Genomic DNA, 12,753 nt, shown 5'->3' on the forward strand with positions numbered 1-12,753 from the left:
AGACAAGAAAAAAGAAACAACTGAAAACAACAACAAAAAACAATTATTTTCTAGATTAGATCTATGACATTCGCATGAGAAGGCAAAAAAGCTTTCAATAGTTTATCTAATAGAGTAAGAAAGTGGGTTTGCCTAGCTTCATTGTCTTTATCTCAAGTTCTTTTTCCTACTAATTATGCAATTCAAATTGATGGCATGATTTGACAATGTAAGATATTAAATAACTCTATCTTTATCCTATTTTTAAAGATATCCATTTTATAGCAACACTCGTACAAAGTTGAAATGGATTTCATGTTAATGCTGTCACATAGCTTTCTTTTCACAAAATTCTGAGGAGATTTATTGGAATTTTTCCTCAGAAAATTTTTGGAATTCAACAATTTGGAAACTATTCCATTAAACCCTATTGATATAAAAATCATACTAAAAATAATAGGGCAAGATATCAACCTATTAGAAAATTGGAACTTTAGTGGAAAAGCAAAAAAAAAAAAAAAAAAAAAAAAAAAAAGGCTGGAATATTCAATGATATGCAAATACAAATCCTTAAACTGAACACAAGGTCACAGAATGAGGTACTGATGGAATGAATATACTTATTGTGATCTGAACTACTTTGGTGTTACAGCAATCACAGGTTTTTAAAAATTGCTGAACCATTCAAAGAAAATCTAATCCCATTTTTAGAATTAGATTTATAGATTTTTATGTGCATGAATCTTCTTTGAAATTTCTGTGATTGCCCATGGAATATCTTTGCATATATCACAAAGTTTCCCTATGATGATTCGAATATCAGAAGAAGCTCATTGTCCCAGAAGTGTATTATACATCCCTAAATAAACAAATCCATGTTATTTTGTGCTGACATTATAAATAGCAGGTATTTCTTATAATGTAGCCAAATTTTGGAATGTTTCTGATCTAAGTGACTCTATAAACATGCTTTCTTTTTGTGAAACTGCTTAATTGAACTAAGAAATTACCCATAATCATGGACCATATGTTAATGCTATAATCAAAACTGCAATTACCCTTCCTACTACATACACACACTTATACACACACACACAGACTAACTCAGTGTGTAAAACTACAGTCATCCCTTAATACCCATGGGGTATTCATTCCAGGGCCTCCAGTGGTTGCTGAAATCCATAGATGCTCAAGTCCCTGATTTAAAGTGGTGTTAGTATTTGCGTATAACCGACATACACCCTCTTATATACTTTAAATCATCTCTAGATTACTTACAATGCCTAACACAATGTAAATGCTATGTAAATAGTTGTTATAGTATATTGTTTAGGGAATAATGACAAGAAATAGAAGTTTGTACATGTTCAGTGCAGATACATCCATCCATTTTTTTCCGCCGAAAATTTTCTATCTGCAGTTGGTTGAATACAAGAACGTGAAACCTATTGTATTAAATACAGTTGACTGACTGTATTTAAATTTCTTTATTCAAATTGATAAAAGCTTACTTTTAGAGCCCACAGTTATTTAACTATTAAGGATTTATTTTGGTGCTGCTAACATTCATATTGCATTATCTAACATGCTATAGTTAACAATTCTAGTTATGTAAGAAATAATGTAGATTATTCATATTTTGCAGATCATGTAACAAGTAAAGTAATAAATCTGAATCTCCTTTATAGAAGATGCCTCTCTCATTATACTGCTTAGAAAGTTACACTTAGAAATCTGGCATGACAGCCAAATTCATAGAGTGTGTTATTAGTAGAATCGTGATTCTCAGTGCCTTGCTTATTATATTCTACACGAAATAGCAGGGTAGGCCCTGAAATCACCTTTGAGTGTGTATCAGGAGAAAATTTAGCTTATAGTAACCTAGAGTCTTAAAAGAATTAAACATTTTAATGAAAGTGTTTCTAATACTAGTACATTAAATAAAAAAAATACACTCTTTAAAGCAGCATGATATAGGAAAGAAATGGTGTACTTTATCTAAAAAAGAATGGATATTTTTATTTTTAGCAATACAGAATGTGAATAATCTAGGGATAGTTTTTTCTCCTCAAAAATGACAGGTAAGAAGCTAAGCATTCGGAGAACAAAATTGATTACTTAAAGTTTAGTCACACTTAAATTACACAAAGAGCTGAATTCTGACTGCATGTATTCATGGATGTTAAAATAAGTGAGAAGATGTGGCAAGAATTCGTTAAAGGCTTTTGTGTTCCTTATGGAGTCACCATTTTTTTAAATTGCCCATAGCGAGGATCCCACTTCTATGAATGCTAGATACAATACCTTTATGAACAAGCAAACAGAAAAAGCATCCATCATAGCTAGGGAAAACAGTAGATTTTTAAAAAAAATCATGGACTCTATGTAGTATCATTTTAGGAATATAAATCATCTTTTCCTTCATGATTTAAGCACACCAGTATCAAATAGCCTTATGGCTATATCTTTGAATAGATAGGTTTACTTCATCTTTTGCCTATACCAAAAGTATGCCATCCATTTATTTTCAGCATAGTTTATCATTACATATATATATAAGAAAATCAATAATGACTAATATTATGAGCTTTTAGTATGTGGTATGCCTAAGGCTCAGTATTTGACATATATTACCACATTCAATGCACCCAACAAAACTGTGAAGCAGATACTATTGTTAACACAAGTTACAATCTAAAAAGTGAGGCCTTGAGGGACTTAGTAAGGTGTATAAGGTCGTAAAGCTAATACGTGTTGGAACCAGTGCTTCAATGCATACCAACTGGATCAAAGTTAAGATTTAAATCATTACGCTATGTTTTATGTGAACTTAAACAATTTTTCATGAATTGGTGATACTCCCATCCAAAACACATAACCAATAAATGATCTGTGTCAGTGAGAATTAAGTTTGGCTGCATACAAGGGTAAGTCTAAATTCATGGTGGCTAAAACAATGTTCTGTGTTATGTAAGACCAAATCTAGGCCTTGCAGGGATGATGTGCTGCCCTGCATTGTCCAGAATTAAGTAAACTCAGTTTTTTCCTTCATCATTCCTAGATCATAATGTTTGTCCTCATTGTCCATGATGGCTAGATGTCAACCATTACTTCCGCATTTTGAGAAAGTGAATAAGATCCTCTCTTCATTTTCTGGCCTAGAGGTTGTAATTTGGCAGTCTCACACATCTTTTTGAAGCCATCCTCACAGGGCTAACAAGAATTCTGGACAGAAATATAGCTATATTTAAGCATTAATCAGGCTGCACTCTGGCCTACTTCTTTCTAACTAACAGGTAGCACTAGATACTGATCATTTGCCTCTTCATGGCTCCTATAGATAGGAATTCTGATATTAGAACTATAAAGCTTGTGTTTAAGAATTAATTTGCATCCTGATTGTTCTTATAGTTAAGATCTCTGATGTTAAAATCATAAGACTTTTTTTTTTTTAAAGGATCACCATTTTTCAGATTCTGAATGCCAGCAGAACAGCTGACTCCAAACAGCTTGAAGACCCCCACGACGGAACTGAATCAGCATGAAAATACAGTTTCTCCACCTCTCTGTTCCATGACTTCACCCTGCACTCTCCTACCAAACAATGATCTCCACACTTTGGCCTATACCAAAACCTTTAAGAAACCAACCCTAGCCCCAAATTCCTTGGGGAGACAGATTTGAGGAGTCCTCTTACTTCCTCATTAAGCAGCCTTAAAATTAAACCTCTTTCTTTGCTGCAACTTAGTGTCTGAGAATATTGACTTTCAGTGCATTTGACAACAAACCTATCATAGTTCTATTATTGGCTGCAATTTAGTCTATGTTCACATCTATCTAAAAGGAATAGTGGAAAATATAGTGTTAATTTTGAATGGGTATAAAACTGGTAAAAATTAAAGGCTCTGTTAATGTAGAAGGAAAAATGATCTATTAAGGAAGAAAATATCTAGTTTTGGTCACACACATGAACACTTAGATGAATAAAGAAAGAAATAAAAACACTATGTTTGCCAGAATCCAGGCTAAAAATAAATATTAAATTAACTATAGCAAAGTAATTTTTAGAGAAATCATGAAACCAGACTCTTAACTTTCAAGCATTGAAAATGCTTGTTTTTATGTTTGTAAAATAAATAGCAGGCAAATGTACTTCATCACCCTTAGAAAAGAAAAGTTAACAAAAATAGAATTAGACAGTGTATGTATTAAAGGAATTAAATGTTCTTCAAAATAAAATCATTATGTTCACAAAGTCTGAATCAATTTCAGACTATCACAGGTTGGGTGTACCAGAAGCAGCTGTTGAGTTGAAGTTTAAAGCACAAGATGTTTATTATGAATCAACACACCTTAAAGGAAGGGAGAGGAAGCAGAATTGGACAGAGTGAAATCAAGTCAAGCTATGATACAAAATTGTCAAAACTCTGGCCAACAGGATGAAATATCTGGAACAAGGATTGCCTGTCAGAGTTGCCTAATAGTGATGGAAATGGCTAGGCCTCTCTAGCTCACCTCACCTCAGTCTCTAGATGTGGTCAGCTATGGAAACGTGTGACTTGGGCAAGGCCAGTCTTGCACTTGAGGTGTTGATTACAAATATGCACTGTTTTCCCTACTTCTGTCTCTAGGCCACTGGTAACTGGTCCTTGTGACTAATTCAGATAGATCATTTGAAAGCTGAATTACTACATTTGGATTAGAGTTTTATTTGCTACTGAAATATAACTCAGTGAATCCTGATAGAAATCCTCATGGTTTTTTGTTTGTGTGTTTTGTTTTGATAATTGAATCTTTACACTTAAATAGGCAAATTCACATGCATTTTTTTCCCCCAAAGCTTATGCCCATATAGAAGGCTAGGCCCTTTTATTTTATGTATGTCTCTTATAAGCAGTATATAGTTAAAAAAAATCTAGCCTGATATATATTTAAGCCAAATCTAACCTGATACAAGTATCTAAGAAGGTTATGAAGCCAGTATGTACAATTCTGAATGTACAAGGTATTGTACAAAGTTCAGTTAATCAAAGAAAGAATTCATGTCAGAGAATGTTTCTAAGAGGCAAAAGAAAATACATTGACAGAACAAGTGTATGAAAAATATCCAGTATCTATTGCAGAGAACATAATAACAGTTGAAATCTGAAGAAATCCTTTTAACTTTTTCCTTACAGACATAGGTAATATTATTACAAAGGGAGGTTGAAGTTAATGGGTGATATGAAAAATTAAACCTGGATAGGGAACTAGTGTAAGCCTATCAAACCTGCCATTCCCAGTCTATTAGCCGGGTTTTGTGAAGAAAGGGAGAGAGGTTTTTTTTTTACCCCTCATTTAAATTTCTGTCATGTATATTGCTTATACCATTCTCTTGTCAAGTAATTCATGCTGTTTCAAGAGCTTTCATATTGTCTTCAAATGTTATTTATAACATGTGCCCATTTATTTTTATTGTACTTATCTCTTTTTCCTAAACAGACTTAGTCATTTGTAACCTAATTAATTCTCTATCAGTTATATTTTTAAATTATCCCATATTATATAATACAAACCTAGTAATATATTAGAAAAATTAGTTTTGAATGTCAGTATTTTTCTACATTCCAATACTGGCTTCACTATTTACCCTCTCTGAGATTGGAAGTTCTCTAGTCATGTTACCAAATTATGTAGATAAAAATTTATAATATAAAAGAGATTGTTCTTTTTCAAGATGCCCTAAAAAATAGAAAAATACAAATAAACTTTATATTGTTCACCACATCCTAATAACATATCAATAAAGGCATGCATTCTTTTTATCAGTATAACTGAAAAGCAATATATATAAATATTCAAAAAACACAAACATTTGATTCTAGTGCTTATTTTACCACTAACTTGGAATATACTTGTAAAAGTCAGTTAAATTCTGAATTTTTATTTTGCATCTGAAAATGACAGAAATAACATTTTAAGTTTGCATTGTATCATATTATTTCCCATTTATTCCTCAGAATAAAGCAGAGATAAATATTACTACCTTTATTTTCAAGATGAAATCAAAGGCCTCAGAGGATAATAACTTGCCTCTAATAAGTGAGGAACATGGAATTTAAGTTCAAGCTAAATCTCATATATCTTTAGTCTCTAAATTAAATTGTTCTATTCAATTATAAAATCAATAGGAGTATATATAAATTGGGAAATAAAGAATAACTATTAAAACTACAATGTTGACAATACCTTTATTACTTAACCTCTCTCTTTGAGGTGAAGCTGAATTGAAACTTCTTATAACACCACCAAGAAAATAGTTACCATATAAAATAAAATTAGCTAACTTTTTGCTATGGACCATTTTAAAGAAGTGAACACAACTTAAAAGTAACATAAAATAAAACACATTAATTTCAGTTCTTTGTAATGGGCTAAGTGAAGTAAGATAATGAGAAAAATTAGTGATTGGGAGTTAAAATAAGTGGTAGTATGAATATTTCCAGTTAGGGTAAATTCTGTACTCCAGAATCTCGAACTATTTAATCAAATGTGAATTTCTGTATTGAAGAATTGCTAACATTTGAGCATAGTATAAGAACTGAGGCCATATATCGGAGGTGGTTCCATGATGGCCGAATAGGAACAGCTCCAGTCTATAGCTCCCAGTGTGAGCAATGCAGAAGACGGGTGATCTCTGCATTTCAAACTGAGGTACTGGGTTCATCTCACTGGGCCTTGTTGGACAGTGGGTGCAGCCCACGGAGTGTGAGCTGAAGCGGGGCAGAGCATCGCCTCACCCAGGAAGCACAAGGGGTTGGGAAATTCCCTTTCCTAGCCAAGGGAAGCCATGACAGATGGTACTTGGAAAATTGGGACACTCCCACCCTAATAATGTACTTTTCCAATGGTCTTAGCAAACAGCACACCAGGAGATTATATCCTGCACCTGCCTCAGAGCATCCCACACCAACAGAGTCTTGCTCACTGCTAGCACAGCAGTCTGAGATTGAACTGCAAGGTGGCAGTGAAGCTGCGGGAGGGGCGTCCACCATTGCTGAGGCTTGAGTAGGTAAACAAAGTGGCAGGGAAGCTCAAACTGAGTGGAGCCTACCGCAGCTCAAGGAGGCCTGCCTGCGGGGGCAGGGCATAGCTAAACAAAAGACACCAGAAACTTCTGCAGACTTAAACATCCCTGTCTGACAGCTTTGAAGAGAGTAGCGGTTCTCCCAGCATGGAGTTTGAGATCTGAGAACGGACAGACTGCCTGCTCAAGTGGATCTCTGACCCCCGAGTAGCCTAACTGGGAGACACCTCCCAGTAGGGGCCAACTGACACAGCTGGGCGCCCCTCTGAGATGAAGCTTCCGGAGGAAGGATCAGGCAGCAACATTTACCGTTCTGCAATATTTGCTGTTCTGCATCCTCTGCTGGTGATATCCAGGCAAATAGGATGTGGAGTGGACCTCCAGCAAACTCCAACAGACCTGCAGCTGAGGGTCCTGACTGTTAGAAGGAAAACTAACAAACAGAAAGGACACCCACACCAAAATCCCGTCTGTACATCACCATCATCAAAGACCAAAGATAGATAAAACCACAAAGATGGGGAGAACCCAGAGCAGAAAAGCTGAAAGTTCTAAAAATCAGAGTGCCTCTTGTCCTCCAAAGGAACACAGTTCCTCACCAGCAATGGAACAAAGCTGGACAGAGAATGACTTTGATGACTTGATAGAAGTAGGCTTCAGATGATCGGTTATAACAAACTTCTCCGAGTTAAAGGAGGACGCTTGAATGCATCACAAAGAAGCTAAAAACCTTGAAAAATGGTTAGACAAAGGGCTAACTAGAATAAATAGTGTAGAGAAGACATTAAATGACCTGATGGAGCTGGAGACCATGGCACGAGAACTACACGATGCATGCACACGTTTCAGTAGCTGATTCACTCAAATGGAAGAAAGGGTATCAGTGATTGAAGATCAAATGAATGAAATGAAGTCAGAAGAGAAGTTTGGAGAAAAAAGAGTAAAAAGAAATGAACAAAGCCTCCAAGAAATATGGGACTAAGTGAAAAGACCAAATCTACATCTGATTGGTGTACCTGAAAGTGACAGAGAGAATGGAATCAAGTTAGAAGACACTCTTCAGGATGTTATCCAGGAGAACTTCCCCAACCTAGCAAGGCAGGCCAACATTCAAATTCAGGAAATACAGAGAATGCCACAAAGATACTCCTCGAGAAGAGCAACTCTAAGACACATAATTGTGATTCACCAAAGTTGAAATGAAGGAAAAAATGTTAAGAGCAGCCAGAGAGAAAGATCGGGTTACCCACAAAGGGAAGCCCATCAGACTAACAGCGGACGTCTCAGCAGAAACGCTACAAGCCAGAGGAGAGTGGACCAATATTTAGCATTCTTAAAGAAAAGTATTTTCAACCCAGAATTTCATATCCAGCCAAACTAAGCTTCATAAGTGAAGGAGAAATAAAATCCTTTACAAACAAGCAAATGCTTAGAGATTTTCTCACCACCAGGCCTGCCTCACAAGGGCTCCTGAAGGAAGCACTAAACATGGAAAGGAACAACCAGTACCAGCCACCGAAAAAACATGCCAAATTGTAAAGACCATCGATGCTAGGAAGAAACTGCACCAACTAACAAGCAAAATAATGAGCTAACATCATAATGACAGGATCAATTTTACACACACCAAAATTAACCTTAAATGTAAATGGACTAAATGCTCCAATTAAAAGACACAGACTGGCAAATTGGATAAAGAATCAAGACCCATCAGTGTGCTATATTCAGGAGACCCATCTCACATGCAGAGACACATGTAGGTTTAAAATAAAGGGATGGAGGAAGATCTACCAAGCAAATGGAAAACAAAAAAAGCAGGGATTGCAATCCTAGTCTCTGATAAAGCAGACTTTAAACCAACAAAGATCAAAAGAGACAAAGAAGGCCATTACATAATGGTAAAGGGATCAATTCAACAAGAAGAGCTAACTATCCTAAATATATATGCACCCAATACAGGAGCACCCAGATTCATAAAGCAAGTCCTTAGAGACCTATAAAGAGAGTAGTACCCCTACAGAATAATAATTGGAGACTCTAACACCCCACTGTCAACATTAGACAGATCAATGAGATAGAAGGTTAACAAAGATATCCAGGACTTAAACTCAGCTCTGCACCAAGCGAACCTCATAGACATCTCCAGAACTCTCCACTCCATTTCAACAGAATATACATTCTTCTCAGCACCACATCGCACTTGTTCCAAAATTGACCACATAGTTGGAAGTAAAGCACTCCTCAGCAAATGTAAAAGAGCAGAAATTACAACAAACTGTCTCTCAGACCACAGTGCAATCAAATTAGAACTCAGGATTAAGAAACTCACTCAAAAGCACTCAACTACATGGAAACTGAACAACCTGCTCCTGAATGACTACTGGGTACATAACAAAATGAAGGCAGAAATGAAGATGTTCTTTGAAACCAATGAGAACAAAGGCACAGCATACCAGAATCTCTGGGACACATTTAAAGTAGTGTGTAGAGGAAAATTTATAGCACTAAATGCCCACAAGAGAAAGCAGGAAAGATCTAAAATTGACACTCTAATATCACAATTAAAGGAACTAAAGAAGAAAGAGCAAATACATTCAAAAGCTAGCAGAAGGCAAGAAATAACTAAGATCAGAGCAGAACTGAAGGAGACAGAGACACAAAAAACCCTTCAAAAAATCAATGAATCCAGCAGCTGTTTTTTTTGAAAAGATCAACAAAATTGATAGACCACTAGCAAGACTAATAAAGAAGACAAGAGAGAAGAATCAAATAGACACAATAAAAAATGATAAAGGGGATATCACCACCGATCCCACAGAAATACAAACCACCATCAGAGAATACTGTAAACACCTCTATGCAAATAGACTAGAAAACCTAGAAGAAATGGATAAATTCCTGGACACATACACCCTCCCAAGACCAAACTAGGAAGAAGTTGAATCTCTGAATAGACCAAAGGCAGGCTCTGAAATTGAGGCAATAATTAAGAGCCTACCAACAAAAAAAGGTCCAGGACCAGATGGATTTGCAGCTGAATTCGACCAGAGGTAAAAAGAGGAGATGGTACCATTCCTTCTGAAACTACTCCAATCAATAGTAAAAAGAGGGAATCCTCCCTAACTCGTTTTATGAGGCCAGCATCATCCTGATACCACAGCCTGGCAGGGACACAACAAAAAAAGAGAATTTTAGACCAATATCCCTGATGAACATTGATGCAAAAATCCTCAATAAAATACTGGCAAACTGAATTCAGCAGTACATCAAAAAGCTTATCCATCACAATCAAGTGGGCTTCATCCCTGGGATGCAAGGCTGGTTCAACATATGCAAATCACTAAACATAATCCATTATATAAACAGAACCAAAGACAAAAAGCACATGATTGTCTCAATAGATGCAGAAAAGGCCTTTGACAAAATTCAATAGCCCTTCATGCTAAAAACTCTCAATAAATTAGGTATTGATGGGATGTATCTCAAAATAATAGGAGCTATTTATGACAAACCCACAGCCAATATCATACTGAAGGGGCAAAAACTGGAAGCATTCCTTTGGAAAACTGGCACAAGAGAGGGATGCCCTCTCTCACCACTCCTATTCAACATAGTGTTCGAAGTTCTGGTCAGGGCAATCAGGCAGGAGAAAGAAATAAAGAGTATTCAATTAGGAAAAGAGGAATTCAAATTTTCCCTGTTTCCAGATGACATCATTGTATATTTAGAAAACCCCATCATCTCAGCCCAAAATCTCGTTAAGCTGATAAGCAACTTCAGCAAAGTCTCAGGATAAAATATCGATGTGCAAAAATCACAAACATTCCTATATACCAATAACAGATAAACAGAGAGCCAAATCATGAGTGAACTCCCAGTCACAATTGCTTCAAAGAGAATAAAATACCTAGGAATACAACTCACAAGGGATGTGAAGGACCTGTTCCAGGAGAACTACAAACCACTCACAAACCATTTCGTTTGTGTCCTCAACGAAATATAAGAGGACACAAACAAATGGAAGAACATTCCATGCTCATGGATACAAAGAGTCAATATCATGAAAATGACCATACTGTCTAAAGTAGTTTATAGATTTAATGCCATCCCCATCAAGCTGCCAATGACTTTCTTCACAGAATTGGTAAAAACTACTTTAAAGTTCATATGGAACCAAAAAAGAGTCCTCATTGCCAAGACAATCCTAGGCCAAAAGAACAAAGCTGGAGGCATCACACTACCTGACTTCAAACTATACTACAAGGCTACAGTAACCACAACAGCATGATACTGGTACCAAAACAGAGATATAGACCAATGGAACAGAACAGAGCCCTCAGAAATAATACCACACATCTACAACCATCTGATCTTTGATAAACCCGATAAAAACAAGAAATGGAGAACGGATTCCCTATTTAATAAATGGTGCTGGGAAAACTGGCTAGCTCTACATAGAAAGCTGAAACTGGATCCTTTCCTTACACCTGATACAAAAATTAATTCAAGATGGATTAAAGACTTAAATATTAGACTTAAACCATAAAAACCCTAGAAGAAAACCTAGGCAATACCATTCAGGACATAGGCATAGGCAAGGACTTCATGACTAAAACACCAAAAGCAATAGCAACAAGAGCCAAAATAGACAAATGGAATCTAATTAGACTAAAGAGCTTCTGCACAGCAAAAGAAACAACTATCAGAACAAACAGGCAACCTACAGAATGGGAGAATATTTTTAGAATCTACCCATCTGACAAAGGGCTAATATGCAGAATCTATGAAGAACTTAAACAAATTTACAAGAAAAAAAATCAAACAACCCCATCAAAATGTAGGTGAAGGATATGAACAGACACTTCTCAAAAGAAGACATTTATGCAGCCAACAGACAAATGAAAAAAATACTCATCATCACTGCCATTAGAGAAATGCAAATCAAAACCACAATGAGATACCATCTCACACCAGTTAGAATGGCGATCATTCAAAAGTCAGGAAACAACAGGTGCTGGGGAGGATAAGGAGATATAGGAACACTTTTACACTGTTGGTGGGACTGTAAACTAGTTCAACCATTGTGGAAGACAATGTGGCAATTCCTCAAGAATCTAGAACTAGAAATACCATTTGACCCAGCCATCCCATTACTGGCTATATACGCAAAAGATTATAAATCATGCTGCTGTAAAGACCATGCACACGTATGTTTATTGCAGCACTATTCACAATAGCAAAGACTTGGAACCAACCCAAATGTCTATCAGTGATAGACTGGATTTAGAAAATGTGGCACACATAACCATGGAATACTATGCAGCCATAAAAAAAAAAGGATGAGTTAATGTCCTTCATAGGGACATGGATGAAGCTGGAAACCATCATTCTGAGCAAACTATCACAAGGACAGAAAACCAAACACCACATGTTCTCACTCATAGGTGGGAACTGTACAATGAGAACACTTGGACACAGGGTGGGGAATATACGCACTGGGGCCTGTTGTAGGGTGGGAGGAGAGGAGAGAGATAGCATTAGGAGATATACCTAATGTAAATGATAGGTTAATGGGTGCAGCACACCAACATGGCACATGTATACATATGTAAAAAACCTGCACATTGTGCACATGTACCCTAGAACATAAAGTATAATAATGATAATAATAATAAAGAGCTGAGGTCATATCTTCCATTAGGTCCACC

Source organism: Trachypithecus francoisi, unplaced genomic scaffold (genome assembly GCF_009764315.1).
Source record: "Trachypithecus francoisi isolate TF-2019V2 unplaced genomic scaffold, Tfra_2.0 Lachesis_group4, whole genome shotgun sequence".
Taxonomy (NCBI): Eukaryota; Metazoa; Chordata; class Mammalia; order Primates; family Cercopithecidae; genus Trachypithecus; species Trachypithecus francoisi.